Source organism: Danio rerio, chromosome 6 (assembly GCF_052040795.2).
Source record: "Danio rerio strain M-AB ecotype USA chromosome 6, GRCz13ab, whole genome shotgun sequence".
Taxonomy (NCBI): Eukaryota; Metazoa; Chordata; class Actinopteri; order Cypriniformes; family Danionidae; genus Danio; species Danio rerio.
Window position 1 is genome coordinate 26,203,804 of NC_141026.1, and position 17,110 is coordinate 26,220,913.

The 17,110-nt window shown below is 43.4% G+C and overlaps 1 protein-coding gene and 1 long non-coding RNA gene across 3 annotated transcripts in view; one reads left to right on the top strand and one right to left on the bottom strand.

Annotated features, from left to right (window-relative positions):
• gng12b (guanine nucleotide binding protein (G protein), gamma 12b) overlaps positions 1-17,110 on the bottom strand; it is a 164,380-nt gene that overhangs the window by 98,252 nt on the left and 49,018 nt on the right. The window lies entirely within an intron of this gene.
• LOC147843517 (uncharacterized) lies at positions 4,249-6,271 on the top strand. The gene is made up of 2 exons (XR_015493671.2): positions 4,249-4,728; positions 4,876-6,271. It is a non-coding gene; the product is annotated as an uncharacterized LOC147843517 (long non-coding RNA).

Here is a 17,110-nt window from a genome sequence, read left to right on the forward strand (position 1 = left end):
TGTGAGCTTCATTACCATATTGAGATGCTCATTGGTTGTCTGGGTCCAATGAGCCAACCCCTAAGCCTGTATGACACTGCAATGCAAAGATATGCATCTAGCCCAATTATAATAGAAGTCTATGGGATCAATTTGGGGGCGTGGCTTGTGAGCTTCATTATCATATAGTGATGCTGATTGGTTGCCTGAGTCAAATGAGCCCACCCCCATGTCTCTATGACACTCCTATGTAATGTTATAGATGTGTGACCTTTATAATGGAAGTCAATGGGATCTGCAATGGGACATCCCACCCCATGTTAAGTCAATGGGGCAGATATTAAGGGGCTTTAAATGATTTGGGGGGCGTGGCTTGTGAGCTTCAAAATCATATTGAGATGCTGATTGGTTGCCTCAGTCAAGTTAGCCAACCCCCAAGTCTGTATGACACTGCCATGTACTGTGATTGACATGTGAGTCAAGAAATGAATGGGAGTCAATGGGCCATGTAAAGTCAATGGGGACCCCTTTGGGACGTCCTAGCACCCTAGGGGTACAACTTATACCCCCTTTTGGGGTACGTACTCATACAGGCTGCAACCCCCTACAGATGTTGCGAATCCCATATTTCTACGAATTTCACACTTGGCGCTATAACGCTTTAAAGGTCGTCCCATTTCGCGGCGCGTTTAGTGCTCTTCTAGAAAAATGAATGGGAGTCAATGGGGCCCATGTTAGTCAATGGGAGAGCTTTGGGACGTCCTAGAGCCCCAGGGGTGCAACTTTTACCCCATTGCGAGGTATGTTCTCACTTAGGCTGCAACCCCCTACAGATGCTGTGAATCCCATATTTCTATGAAATTCTCACTCGGCGCTGTGATTCGTCAAAGTTCGGCTCAATGTTAAGTCTATGGGATTTTTGGGGGGGTTTTTTGGCCCCTGCGGGGCCAAAAAACCCCCCACCCCTTATAAAAGTCATAGCACACCATTCCCGATAAGACCGCACGATTTGACCCCACTTTCAAGGGTCTGGGACGAAAGCTGCGGGACTAGTTACGCGCCGAAAAACGCACGGAAGAAGAAGAATAATAAAAATAATAAACCACAATAGTAAGAATGGACTTTGCCTATGGCAAACCCCATTAACTAGAATTGTACATTTCCTAAAGGAAATGTGAATGGGGTTTGCGTGGCAAATCGATGGGGTAAAATGTATTTGTTTTGGCTGCTAGGTTGTTCTGAATGGTTGCTAGGGTGTTCTGAGTGGTTGCTAGGTGGTTGCTAAGGTGTTGCTAGGCGGTTGCTAGGGTGTCCTGAGTGGTTGCTAGGTGGTTGCTAAGGTGTTGCTAGGTGGTTGCTAAGGTGTCCTAAGTGGTTGCTAGGTGGTTGCTAGGCGGTTGCTAGGGTGTCCTGAGTGGTTGCTAGGTGGTTGCTAGGGTGTTGCTAGGCGGTTGCTAAGGTGTTGCTAGGTGGTTGCTAGGGTATTCTAAGTGGTTGCTAAGGCGTTGCTAGGCGGTTGCTAGGGTGTTCTGAGTGGTTGCTAAGGCGTTGCTAGGCTGTTGCTAAGGTGTCCTAAGTGGTTGCTAAGTGGTTGCTAAGGTGTTGCTAGGTGGTTGCTAGGGTATTCTAAGTGGTTGCTAAGGCGTTGCTAGGCGGTTGCTAGGGTGTCCTGAGTGGTTGCTAGGTGGTTGCTAAGGTGTTGCTAGGCGGTTGCTAAGGTGTCCTAAGTGGTTGCTAGGTGGTTGCTAAGGTGTTGCTAGGTGGTTGCTAGGGTATTCTAAGTGGTTGCTAAGGCGTTGCTAGGCGGTTGCTAGGGTGTCCTGAGTGGTCGCTAGGCCTTTACTAAGGCGTTACTAGGCGGTTGCTAGGTGGTTGCTAGGCGGTTGCTAGGGTAATTTGGTGGTAGCTAGGCAGTTGCTAGGGTACCCTGGGTGGTTACTAGGCAAGCCTCACATACATGCCAGATGAAATATTTATACTTAGTAAGCATTTGTAGCAAGTTACAGTACTTGGCTAGTCAATATTAGCATGTAGCTAGTCACTGCTAGCATGTGTAGCATATAGGAAGTTCCGTTTGCTAGCATGAGTGAAACGAGCCAATCCCCAAGTCTCTACGATGTTCCGATGCTGAGATATAGCTGTTGATGAACGGTTGCTAGGGTACTCTGTTTTGTTGCTATGGGCGAGGTTACAGAGTGAACTTGAATGTGGTTGGCTGTCCAAGTCAAATGAGCCAACCCCCAAGTCAATAGGACACTGCTAAGCAAAGATATGCATGTAGAGCAGTTATAATGGCAGTCTATGGGACCAGTTTGGGGGCGTGGCTTGTGAGATTCATTATCATATTGAGATGCCCATTGGTTGTCTGAGTCAGATGAGCCATCCCCCAAGTCAATAGGACACTGCTAAGCAAAGATATGCATGTAGGCCAGTTATAATGGCAGTCTATGGGACCAGTTTGGGGGCGTGGCTTGTGAGCTTCATTATCATACTGAGATGCTGATTGGTTGTCTGAGTCAAATGAGCCCACCCCCGTGTCTCTATGACACTCCTATGTAATGTTATAGATGTCTGACCTTTATAATGGAAGTCAATGGGATCTGCAATGGGACATCCCACCCCATGTTAAGTCAATGGGGCACTTATTAGGGGTCTTTAAGTGGTTTGGGGGGCGTGTCTTGTGAGCTTCAAAATCATAATGAGATGCTGATTGGTTGCCTGAGTCAAATAAGCCCACCCCCAAGTCAGTATGACACTGCCATGTACTGTGATTGACATATGACATTTATAATGGGAGTCAATGTAATGAATGGGAGTCAATGGGCAATGTAAAGTCAATGGGGACCACTTTGGGACGTCCTAGAGCCCCAGGGGTGCGACCTATACCCCCTTTCGGGGTATGTTCTCACTTAGGCTGCAACCCCCTACAGATGTTGTGAATCCCATATTTCTATGAAATTCACAATGGACGCAGTGATTGGTTAAAGTTCGGCTCCATGTAAAGTCAATGGAGACTTTGGGACGTCCTAGCTCCCCAGGGGTACAACATTTACCGCCTTTCGGGGTGTGGTTTGAAGCCTCCTATAACCCTCTCGAGATGTCGCGAATCCCATGTCTCTACGATATTCACTGTTGGCGCTACGGCGATTTCCGGGAATAGTATCTACGAGTGTCTAGAAAATGAATGGGAGTCAATGGGCCAATGTAAGTCAATGGGAGCACTTTGGGACGTCCTAGAGCCCCAGGGGTGCAACTTATAACCTCTTGCGGGGTATGTTCTCACTTAGGCTGCAACCCCCTACAGATGCTGTGAATCCCATATTTCTATGAATTTCACACTTGGCGCTATAATCTGTCAAAGTTGGGCGTAATGTTGAGTCAATGCGTTTTGGGGGGTGGTTTTGGGGCCCCTGCGGGGCCCCAAAACCACCCACCCCTTATAAAAGTCATAGCACACCATTCCCGATAAAGCCGCACGATTTGAGCCCACTTTCAAGGGTCTGGGACGAAAGCTGCGGGACTAGTTACGCGCCGAAAAAGTGTACGGAAGAAGAAGAAGAAGAAGACAGAATAACTAGAATTGTACATTTCCTAAAGGAAATGTGAATGGGGTTTGCGTGGCAAATCGATGGGGTACAAAATGGTACTAAACTGGGCAATAGCACTGGAAAGGTAAGAAATGGTGGTTGCTAAGATGTTGCTAGGCGGTTGCTAGGGTGTCCTGAGTGGTTGCTAAGGTGTTGCTAGGCGGTTGCTAGGGTGTTCTGAGTGGTTGCTAGGTGGTTGCTAAGGTGTTGCTAGGTGGTTGCTAAGGTGTCCTAAGTGGTTGATAGGTGGTTGCTAAGGTGTTGCTAGGCGGTTGCTAGGGTGTTCTGAGTGGTTGCTAGGTGGTTGCTAAGGTGTTGCTAGGTGGTTGCTAAGGTGTCCTAAGTGGTTGCTAGGTGGTTGCTAAGGTGTTGCTAGGCGGTTGCTAGGGTGTCCTGAGTGGTTGCTAGGTGGTTGCTAAGGTGTTGCTAGGCGGTTGCTAGGGTGTCCTGAGTGGTTGCTAGGTGGTTGCTAAGGTGTTGCTAGGCGGTTGCTAGGGTGTCCTGAGTGGTTGCTATGCGGTTGCTAGGGTGTTCTGAGTGGTTGCTAGGTGGTTGCTAAGGTGTTGCTAGGCGGTTGCTAAGGTGTCCTAAGTGGTTGCTAGGTGGTTGCTAAGGTGTTGCTAGGTGGTTGCTAGGGTATTCTGAGTGGTTGCTAAGGCGTTGCTAGGCGGTTGCTAAGGTATCCTGAGTGGTCGCTAGGCCCTTACTAAGGCGTTACTAGGCGGTTGCTAGGTGGTTGCTAGGCGGTTGCTAGGGTAATTTGGGTGGTTGCTAGGCAGTTGCTAGGGTACCCTGGGTGGTTACTAGGCAAGCCTCACATACATGCCTGATAAAATATTTATACTTAGTAAGCATTTCTAGCAAGTTATAGTACATGGCTAGTCAATATTAGCATGTAGCTAGTCACTGCTAGCATGAGTAGCATATAGGAAGTTCCGATTGCTAGCATGAGTCAAACAAGCCAATCCCCAAGTGTCTACGATGTTCCGATGCTGAGATATAGCGGTTGATGAATGGTTGCTAGGGTACTCTGTTTTGTTGCTATGGGCGAGGTTGCAGAGTGAACTTGAATGTGGTTGGCTGTCCAAGTCAAATGAGCCAAACCCCAAGTCAATAGGACACTGCTAAGCAAAGATATGCATGTAGGCCAGTTACAATGGCAGTCTATGGGACCAGTTTGGGGGCGTGGCTTGTGAGATTCATTATCATATGGAGATGCTCATTGGTTGTCTGAGTCAGATGAGCCATCCCCCAAGCCAATAGGACACTGCTAAGCAAAGATATGCATGTAGGGCAGTTATAATGGCAGTCTATGGGACCAGTTTGGGGGCGTGGCTTGTGAGCTTCATTATCATATTGAGATGCTCATTGGTTGTCTGAGTCAGATGAGCCATCCCCCAAGTCAATAGGACACTGCTAAGCAAAGATATGCATGTAGGGCTGTTATAATGGCAGTCTATGGGACCCGTTTGGGGGCGTGGCTTGTGAACTTCATTACCATATTGAGATGCTCATTGGTTGTCTGAGTCAGATGAGCCATCCCACAAGTCAATAGGACACTGCTAAGCAAAGATATGCATCCAGCCCTATTATAATAGAAGTCTATGGGACCAATTTGGGGGCGTGGCTTGTGAGCTTTATTATCATATAGTGATGCTGATTGGTTGCCTGAGTCAAATGAGCCCACCCCCATGTCTCTATGACACTCCTATGTAATGTTATTGATGTGTGACATTTATAATGGAAGTCAATGGGATGTGCAATGGGACGTCCCACCCCATGTTAAGTCAATGGGGCTCTTATTAAGGGTCTTTAAGTGGTTTGGGGGGGCGTGGCTTGTGAGCTCAAATATCATAATGAGATGCTGATTGGTTGCCTGAGTCAAATAAGCCCACCTCCAAGTCAGTATGACACTGCTATGTACTGTGATTGACATATGACATTTATAATGGGAGTCAATGTAATGAATGGGAGTCAATGGGCAATGTAAAGTCAATGGGGACCACTTTGGGACGTCCTAGCACCCCAGGGGTACAACCTATACCCCCTTTCAGGGTATGTTCTCACTTAAGCTCCAACCCCCTACAGATGTTGTGAATCCCATATTTCTACGAAATTCACAATGGACGCAGTGATTGGTTAAAGTTCGGCTCCATGTAAAGTCAATGGAGACTTTGGGACGTCCTAGCTCCCCAGGGGTACAACATTTACCGCCTTTCGGGGTGTGGTTTGAAGCCTCCTATAACCCTCTCGAGATGTTGCGAATCCCATGTCTCTACGAATTTCACTGTTGACGCTACGGCGATTTCCGGGAATAGTATCTTACGAGTGTCTAGAAAATGAATGGGAGTCAATGGGCCAATGTAAGTCAATGGGAGCACTTTGGGACGTCCTAGAGCCCCAGGGGTGCAACTTATACCCCTTTGCGAGGTATGTTCTCACTTAGGCTGCAACCCTCTACAGATGCTGAGAATCCCATATTTCTATGAAATTCACACTCGGCGTTGTGATTCGTCAAAATTCGGCTCAATGTTAAGTCTATGGGATTTTTGGGGGGGTTTTTTGGCCCCTGCGGGGCCAAAAAACCCCCCACCCCTTATAAAAGTCATAGCACACCATTCCCGATAAGACCGCACGATTTGACCCCACTTTGAAGGGTCTGGGACGAAAGCTGCGGGACTAGTTACGCGCCGAAAAGTGGTACGGAAGAAGGAAGAAGAAGAAGAATAATAAACCACAATAGTAAGAATGGACTTTGCCTATGGCAAACCCCATTAACTAGAATTGTACATTTCCTAAAGGAAATGTGAATGGGGTTTGCGTGGCAAATCGATGGGGTAAAATGTATTTGTTTTGGCTGCTAGGTTGTTCTGAATGGTTGCTAGGGTGTTCTGAGTGGTTGCTAGGTGGTTGCTAAGGTGTTGCTAGGCGGTTGCTAGGGTGTCCTGAGTGGTTGCTAGGTGGTTGCTAAGGTGTTGCTAGGTGGTTGCTAAGGTGTCCTAAGTGGTTGCTAGGTGGTTGCTAGGCGGTTGCTAGGGTGTCCTGAGTGGTTGCTAGGTGGTTGCTAGGGTGTTGCTAGGCGGTTGCTAAGGTGTTGCTAGGTGGTTGCTAGGGTATTCTAAGTGGTTGCTAAGGCGTTGCTAGGCGGTTGCTAGGGTGTTCTGAGTGGTTGCTAAGGCGTTGCTAGGCTGTTGCTAAGGTGTCCTAAGTGGTTGCTAAGTGGTTGCTAAGGTGTTGCTAGGTGGTTGCTAGGGTATTCTAAGTGGTTGCTAAGGCGTTGCTAGGCGGTTGCTAGGGTGTCCTGAGTGGTTGCTAGGTGGTTGCTAAGGTGTTGCTAGGCGGTTGCTAAGGTGTCCTAAGTGGTTGCTAGGTGGTTGCTAAGGTGTTGCTAGGTGGTTGCTAGGGTATTCTAAGTGGTTGCTAAGGCGTTGCTAGGCGGTTGCTAGGGTGTCCTGAGTGGTCGCTAGGCCTTTACTAAGGCGTTACTAGGCGGTTGCTAGGTGGTTGCTAGGCGGTTGCTAGGGTAATTTGGTGGTAGCTAGGCAGTTGCTAGGGTACCCTGGGTGGTTACTAGGCAAGCCTCACATACATGCCAGATGAAATATTTATACTTAGTAAGCATTTGTAGCAAGTTACAGTACTTGGCTAGTCAATATTAGCATGTAGCTAGTCACTGCTAGCATGTGTAGCATATAGGAAGTTCCGTTTGCTAGCATGAGTGAAACGAGCCAATCCCCAAGTCTCTACGATGTTCCGATGCTGAGATATAGCTGTTGATGAACGGTTGCTAGGGTACTCTGTTTTGTTGCTATGGGCGAGGTTACAGAGTGAACTTGAATGTGGTTGGCTGTCCAAGTCAAATGAGCCAACCCCCAAGTCAATAGGACACTGCTAAGCAAAGATATGCATGTAGAGCAGTTATAATGGCAGTCTATGGGACCAGTTTGGGGGCGTGGCTTGTGAGATTCATTATCATATTGAGATGCCCATTGGTTGTCTGAGTCAGATGAGCCATCCCCCAAGTCAATAGGACACTGCTAAGCAAAGATATGCATGTAGGCCAGTTATAATGGCAGTCTATGGGACCAGTTTGGGGGCGTGGCTTGTGAGCTTCATTATCATACTGAGATGCTGATTGGTTGTCTGAGTCAAATGAGCCCACCCCCGTGTCTCTATGACACTCCTATGTAATGTTATAGATGTCTGACCTTTATAATGGAAGTCAATGGGATCTGCAATGGGACATCCCACCCCATGTTAAGTCAATGGGGCACTTATTAGGGGTCTTTAAGTGGTTTGGGGGGCGTGTCTTGTGAGCTTCAAAATCATAATGAGATGCTGATTGGTTGCCTGAGTCAAATAAGCCCACCCCCAAGTCAGTATGACACTGCCATGTACTGTGATTGACATATGACATTTATAATGGGAGTCAATGTAATGAATGGGAGTCAACGGGCAATGTAAAGTCAATGGGGACCACTTTGGGACGTCCTAGAGCCCCAGGGGTGCGACCTATACCCCCTTTCGGGGTATGTTCTCACTTAGGCTGCAACCCCCTACAGATGTTGTGAATCCCATATTTCTATGAAATTCACAATGGACGCAGTGATTGGTTAAAGTTCGGCTCCATGTAAAGTCAATGGAGACTTTGGGACGTCCTAGCTCCCCAGGGGTACAACATTTACCGCCTTTCGGGGTGTGGTTTGAAGCCTCCTATAACCCTCTCGAGATGTCGCGAATCCCATGTCTCTACGATATTCACTGTTGGCGCTACGGCGATTTCCGGGAATAGTATCTACGAGTGTCTAGAAAATGAATGGGAGTCAATGGGCCAATGTAAGTCAATGGGAGCACTTTGGGACGTCCTAGAGCCCCAGGGGTGCAACTTATAACCTCTTGCGGGGTATGTTCTCACTTAGGCTGCAACCCCCTACAGATGCTGTGAATCCCATATTTCTATGAATTTCACACTTGGCGCTATAATCTGTCAAAGTTGGGCGTAATGTTGAGTCAATGCGTTTTGGGGGGTGGTTTTGGGGCCCCTGCGGGGCCCCAAAACCACCCACCCCTTATAAAAGTCATAGCACACCATTCCCGATAAAGCCGCACGATTTGAGCCCACTTTCAAGGGTCTGGGACGAAAGCTGCGGGACTAGTTACGCGCCGAAAAAGTGTACGGAAGAAGAAGAAGAAGAAGACAGAATAATAAACCACAATAGTAAGAATGGACTTTGCCTAAGGCAAACCCCATTAACTAGAATTGTACATTTCCTAAAGGAAATGTGAATGGGGTTTGCGTGGCAAATCGATGGGGTACAAAATGGTACTAAACTGGGCAATAGCACTGGAAAGGTAAGAAATGGTCAAATTCATGTGTTTATGTGGTTGCTAGGGTAATGTAAATGGTTGCTAGGGTGTGGCAACGCCTTTGTAATAGGTGAAGACAATAGAGATTTGATCAACCTGCATCAAAAGAACCCAAACCCTGTCTTTCTACGATATTCCTGTGCTAAAATATGGCTTGTTTATGTTGTTATATGGTTGTTAGGGGGCCTAAAGTGGTTGCTAGGGGGCATTTACAAATATGTTATGTCACTACTTAATACCGACTTGATAGGCGGAGTAAAACGAGCCCACTCCCAAGCTTCTACGACTCTCTAATCTAGATATCAATGTCAGCCATTTTGTGTCCATGTTAAGTCTATGGGGATTTTGGGGGTTACTTTCTTGCCCCTCATGGGGGCAGTGTACCCCCACCGTCTTTGAAAAATCATAGCACACCTCTCCTCAACAGGCCGGTCGATTTGACACCTCACTCATCAGTCTAGGGCAAAAAATGCGGGCGGAGTTGCGCGCCGAAGTTTTGAAAAAGTGAACAGTAATAGTAACACTAGAATTGTACATTTCCTAAAGGAAATGTGAATGGGGTTTGCGTGGCAAATCGATGGGGTACAATGCATCACCGTACTGGCCAAAAAGCAACAACATGCTAATCAAGGTTCTATCAACATGCTAATATGATTAGCATGTAGCTAGCATGATGCTAATCGTGTTAGCATCATGCTAGCAACATGCTAATCGAGTTGCTAGCATCATACTAACATGATTAGCATGTAGCTAGCATGATGCTAATCGTGTTAGCATCATGCTAGCAACATGCTAATCGAATTGCTAGCATCATGCTAACATGATTATCATGTAGCTAGCATGATGCTAATCGTGTTAGCATCATGCTAGCAACATGCTAATCGAGTTGCTAGCATCATGCTAGCAACAGTGCTAGGGTGCCCTAAGTGGTTGATAGTTGGTTGCTAAGGTGTTGCTAGGCGGTTGCTAAGGTGTTCTAAGTGGTTGCTAGGTGGTTGCTAAGGTGTTGCTAGGCGGTTGCTAAGATGTCCTAAGTGGTTGCTAGGTGGTTGCTAAGGTGTTGCTAGGCGGTTGCTAAGGTGTCCTAAGTGGTTGCTAGGTGGTTGCTAAGGTGTTGCTAGGTGGTTGCTAGGGTGTTCTGAGTGGTTGCTAGGTGGTTGCTAAGGTGTTGCTAGGTGGTTGCTAGGGTATTCTAAGTGGTTGCTAAGGCGTTGCTAGGCGGTTGCTAGGATGTCCTGAGTGGTAGCTAGGCCCTTACTAAGGCGTTACTAGGTGGTTGCTAGGTGGTTGCTAGGGTATTCTAAGTGGTTGCTAAGGCGTTGCTAGGCGGTTGCTAGGATGTCCTGAGTGGTAGCTAGGCCCTTACTAAGGCGTTACTAGGCGGTTGCTAGGTGGTTGCTAGGCGGTTGCTAGGGTAATTTGGGTGGTTGCTAGGCAGTTGCTATGGTACCCTGGGTGGTTACTAGGCAAGCCTCACATACATGCCTGATGAAATATTTATACTTAGTAAGCATTTCTAGCAAGTTATAGTACTTGGCTAGTCAATATTAGCATGTAGCTAGTCACTGCTAGCATGTGTAGCATACAGGAAGTTCCGTTTGCTAGCATGAGTCAAACGAGCCAATCACCAAGTCTGTACGATGTTCTGATGCTGAGATATAGCTGTTGATGATTGGTTGCTAGGGTACTCTGTTTTGTTGCTATGGGCGAGGTTACAGAGTGAACTTGAATGTGGTTGGCTGTCCAAGTCAAATGAACCAACCCCCAAGTCAATAGGACACTGCTAAGCAAAGATATGCATGTAAAGCAGTTATAATGGCAGTCTATGGGACCAGTTTGGGGGCGTGGCTTGTGAGATTCATTATCATATTGAAATGCTGATTGGTTGTCTGAGTCAGATGAGCCATCCCCCAAGCCAATAGGACACTGCTAAGCAAAGATATGCATGTAGAGCAATTATAATGGCAGTCTATGGGACCAGTTTGGGGGCGTGGCTTGTGAGCTTCATTATCATATTGAGATGCTGATTGGTTGTCTGAGTCAGATGAGCCAACCCCCATGTTTCTATGACACTCCTATGTAATGTTATAGATGTGTGACCTTTATAATGGAAGTCAATGGGATCTGCAATGGGACATCCCACCCCATGTTAAGTCAATGGGGCACTTATTAGGGGTCTTTAAGTGGTTTGGGGGGGCGTGGCTTGTGAGCTTCAAAATCATAATGAGATGCTGATTGGTTGCCTGAGTCAAATGAGCCCACCCCCAAGTCAGTATGACACTGCTATGTACTGTGATTGACATATGACATTTATAATGGGAGTCAATGTAATGAATGGGAGTCAATGGGCAATGTAAAGTCAATGGGGACCACTTTGGGACGTCCTAGAGCCCCAGGGGTGCGACCTATACCCCCTTTCGGGGTATGTTCTTACTTAGGCTGCAACCCCCTACAGATGTTGTGAATCCCATATTTCTATGAAATTCACAATGGACGCAGTGATTGGTTAAAATTCGGCTCCATGTAAAGTCAATGGAGACTTTGGGACGTCCTAGCTCCCCAGGGGTACAACATTTACCGCGTTTCGGGGTGTGGTTTGAAGCCTCTTATAACCCTCTCGAGATGTCACGAATCCCATGTCTCTACGAATTTCCGTGTTGGCGCTACGGCGATTTCCGGGAATAGTATCTTACGAGTGTCTAGAAAATGAATGGGAGTCAATGGGCCAATGTAAGTCAATGGGGACCACTTTGGGACGTCCTAGAGCCCCAGGGGTGCACTTATACCCCCTTGCGGGGTATGTTCTCACTTAGGCTGCAACCCCCTACAGATGCTGTGAATCCCATATTTCTATGAATTTCACACTCGGTGCTGTGATTCGTCAAATTTTGGCTCAATGTTAAGTCTATGGGATTTTGGGGGGGGTTTTTTGGCCCCTGCGGGGCCAAAAAACCCCCCACCCCTTATAAAAGTCATAGCACACCATTCCCGATAAGACCGCACGATTTGACCCCACTTTCAAGGGTCTGGGACGAAAGCTGCGGGACTAGTTACGCGCCGAAAAATGGTACGGAAGAAGGAAGAAGAAGAAGAAGAATAATAAACCACAATAGTAAGAATGGACTTTGCCTAAGGCAAACCCCATTAATAAACCACAATAGTAAGAATGGACTTTGCCTAAGGCAAACCCCATTAATAATAATAATAATAATAAGTTTAATAGGATAACAGTAGTCTGGCTTGCTACACAAGCCAGCCTAATAAGTTTAATAGGATAACAGTAGTCTGGCTTGCTACACAAGCCAGCCTAATAAGTTTAAGTGAGATAACAGTATGTTGGCTTTTCAAGCCACCATAATAAATAAATTGTATGCAATTTTGACTAAATAAATTGCTAAAGGAGAAAAATTTAATCCATCTTTTCTAAATGCTACAAATCCTAAAATTGTATAATGTGCTGTTTAAAAAATGGATAATCACCTTAACACTATGCTAGAGAGACTTGCAGAGTAGATGAAAAACACAAAATATAGCAGTAATTAAAGAATTCATGATTTTATCTACTTAGGTGTTTGATCAAAACAATGCTAATAATGCAATTCGAAGCAATTTAAAGGCTAATGGATAATGGATTACACCTTACAAAAGGTCTCACTGCATTATCTAACATGCATTTACAATGAGAATGTGCTATAGCTTTTTTTCATTTATTCATGTTAATTTACACTCACAGTGCATTAACTAACCTCTAAAGATGACATACTAAAATGCATAAAATATGTTGAAAATAAGATTAGCTATGGTTATAAAATAAACTAGATTCTTAAAGTTTGAGAACAAACTTTGAGGCTGGCTTGTGAAAGCCTGACGGTAATAGTTTATTTAGTTTAAACAGTTTTAAAAAGTATGAAAAGATAGATAGATAGATAGATAGATAGATAGATAGATAGATAGATAGATAGATAGATTAGCATGTTATTACCATGATTTTAACGTGAAATAGCATGTTGTTAGCATGATTCTAGCATGAATTAGCATGTTACTAGCATGATTTTAGCATGAATTAGCATGTTGTTAGCATGATTTTAGCATGAATTAGCATGTTACTAGCATGATTTAAGCATTAATTAGCATGTTGTTAGCATGATTTTAACATGAATTAGCATGTTGTTAGCACGATTCTAGCATGAATTAGCATGTTACTAGCATGAATCTAGCATGAATTAGCATGTTACTAGCATGATTTTAGCATGAATTAGCACAATTCTAGCATGAATTAGCATGTTGTTAGCATCATTCTAGCATGAATTAGCATGTTGTTAGCATGATTCTAGCATGATTTAGCATGTTACTAGCAAGATTCTAGCATGAATTAGCATGCTACTAGCATGATTCTAGCATAAATTAGCATGTTGTTAGCATGCTTCTAGCATAAATTAGCATGTTACTAGCATGATTCTAGCATGAATTAGCATGTTGTTAGCATGATTCTAACATGAATTAGCATGGTACTAGCATGAATCCAGCATGAATTAGCACGTTACTAGCATGATTCTAGCATGAATTAGCATGTTGTTAGCATGATTCTAGCATGAATTAGCATTTCACTAGCATGATTCTAGCATGAATTAGCATGTTGTTAGCATGATTCTAGCATGAATTAGCATGTTGTTAGCATGATTCTAGCATGAATTAGCATGTTGTTAGCTTGATTCTAGCATGAATTAGCATGTTACTAGCATGATTCTAGCATGAATTAGCATGTTGTTAGCATGATTCTAGCATGAATTAGCATGTTACTAGCATGATTCTAGCATGAATTAGCATGTTGTTAGCATGATTCTAGCATGAATTAGCATGTTACTAGCATGATTCTAGCATGAATTAGCATGTTGTTAGCACGATGCTAGCATGAATTAGCATGATACTAGCATGATTCTAGCATGAATTAGCATGTTACTTGCATGAATCTAGCATGAATTAGCATGTTGTTAGCATGATTCTAGCATGGATTAGCATATTACTAGCATGATTTTAGCATAAATTAGCATGATTCTAGCATGAATTAGCATGTTGTTAGCATGATTCTAGCATGAATTAGCATGTGACTAGCATGATTCTAGCATGAATTAGCATGTGACTAGCATGATTCTAGCATGAATTAGCATGTTGTTAGCATGATTCTAGCATGAATTAGCATGTTGTTAGCATGATGGATAGATAGATAGATAGATAGATAGATAGATAGATAGATAGATAGATAGATAGATAGATAGAGGTAGATAGATAGGATAGATAGATAGATAGATAGATAGATAGATAGATAGATAGATAGATAGATAGATAGATAGATAGATAGATAGATAGATAGATAGATAGATAGATAGATAGATAGAGACAGACAGACAGATAGATAGATAGATAGATAGATAGATAGGTAGAGGTAGATAGATAAAGGTAGATAGATAGATAGATAGATAGATAGATAGATAGATAGATAGATAGATAGATAGATAGATAGATAGATAGATAGATAGATAGATAGATAGATAGATAGATAGATAGATAGATAGATAGATAGATAGAGTGCGAGCATGAGTCAAACAAGCCAACCCCCGCCTCTCTACGATGTTCTGATGCTGAGATATAGCTGCTGTTATATCGTTGCTAGGTTAGTCTGTTTTGTTGCTATGGAGTTGATTGACAGCTTAGACTGATGATGTATCAAAGCTTCTTGCCCGTATGAACAGTTAAAAACAACCCCCATGTCTCTATCACACTGCAGCATGACAATATCAGTCTGAACCTCTTTAATGGCAGTCTATGGGACAGTTGCTAGGGTGCAGTATCTGGTTGTTAGGGTGTGGCTAAAAAGTTAAAAGGCCATCGGTGATTGGCTGCTGGCTAGACTGAGTTAAATGAGCTCAATCATTAGTCTGTAGGACAGTCTGATGCAGAGTTATGAGCTCACAAAGTTTGATCCCATGTAAAGTCAATGAGAGTCTTTTGCAATGGAAGTCTATGGGACGGTTTCTAGGGTCCAAAAGTGGTTGCTAGGGCGTGGCCAGAAAGTTTAAAGGTGATCAGTCATTGGCAGTTTGATAGTCTGAGTTAAATGAGCCCAGTTAGAAGTCTGTGTGACATTCTGATGCGGAGTTATTAGGTCACAAAGTTTGATCCAATGTTACGTCTATGGGATTTTTCCGACGGTCCCGGGACGTTTTTCGGGAAACCGAAAGTCGGATCAGTCGGAAAGGATATAGCAACTCGAGTCAGAATAGTTCGGAGGTCTGACCCGAGTTTGATGGTCATAGCTTGAAAGGCCTAGGACGAGATAGAGTTTAATTTTTAGTCTCAGAAGAAGAATAATAAATATAACTAGATTCTTAAAGTTTGAGAACAAACTTTGAGGCTGGCTTGTGAAAGCCTGACAGTAATAGTTTATTTAAACAGTTTTAAAAAGTATGAAAAGATAGATAGATAGATAGATAGATAGATAGATAGATAGATAGATAGATAGATAGATAGATAGATAGATAGATAGATAGATAGATAGATAGATAGATAGATAGATAGATAGATAGATGTTGTTAGCATGATTCTAGCATGAATTAGCATAATGTTAGCATGATTCTAGCATGAATTAGCATGTTGTTAGCATGATTCTAGCATGAATTAGCATGTTGTTAGCATGATTCTAGCATGATTTAGCATGTTATTAGTATGATTCTTGCATGATTTAGCATGTTGTTAGCATGATTCTAGCATGAATTAGCATGTTACTAGCATGATTCTAGCATGAATTAGCATGTTGTTAACATAATTCTAGCATGAATTAGCATGTTACTAGCATGATTCTAGTATGAATTAGCATGTTACTAGCATGATTCTAGCATGAATTAGCATGTTACTAGCATGATTCTAGCATGAATTAGCATGTACCTAGCATGATTTTAACATGAATTAGCATGTTACTAGCATGATTTTAGCATGAATTAGCACGATTCTAGCATAAATTAGCATGTTGTTAGCATGATTCTAGCATGAATTAGCATGTTACTAGCATGATTTTAGCATGAATTAGCATGTTGTTAGCATGATTCTAGCATGAATTAGTATGTTACTAGCATGATTCTAGCATGAATTAGCATGTGACTAGCATGATTCTAGCATGAATTAGCATGATGTTAGCATGATTCTAGAATGAATTAGCATTTGACTAGCATGATTCTAGCATGAATTAGCATGTGACTAGCATGATTCTAGCATGAATTAGCATGTTGTTAGCATGATTCCAACATGAATTAGCATGTTACCAGCATGATACTAGCATGAATTAGCATGTTGTTAGCATGATTCTAACATGAATTAGCATGCTACTAGCATGATTCTAGCACGAATTAGCATGTTGTTAGCATGATTCTAACATGAATAAGCATGTTACTAGCATGATTGTAGCATGAATTAGCATGTTGTTAGCATGATTCTAGCATGAATTAGCATGTGACTAGCATGAATCTAGCATGAATTAGCATATTGTTAGCATGATAGATAGATAGATAGATAGATAGATAGATAGATAGATAGATAGATAGATAGAGATAGATAGATAGATAGATAGATAGATAGATAGATAGATAGATAGATAGATAGATAGATAGTTAGATAGATAGTTAGAGATAGATAGATAGATAGATAGATAGATAGATAGATAGATAGATAGATAGATAGATAGATAGATAGATAGATAGATAGATAGATGGTGTGCGAGCCTGATTCAAACAAGCCAACCCCCACCTCTCTACGATGTTCTGATGCTGAGATAAAGCTGCTGTTATATCGTTGCTAGGTTAGTCTGTTTTGTTGCTATGGAGTTGATTGACAGCTTAGACTGATGGTGTATCAAAGCTTCTTGACAGTATGAACAGTTAAAAACAACCCCCATGTCTCTATCACACTGCAGCATGACAATATCAGTCTGAACCTCTTTAATGGCAGTCTATGGGACAGTTGCTAGGGTGCAGTATCTGGTTGTTAGGGTGTGGCTAGAAAGTTAAAAGGCAATCAGTGATTGGCTGCTGGCTAGACTGAGTTAAATGAGCTCAGCCATTAGTCTGTAGGACAGTTTGATGCAGAGTTATGAGCTCACAAAGTTTGATCCCATGTAAAGTCAATGA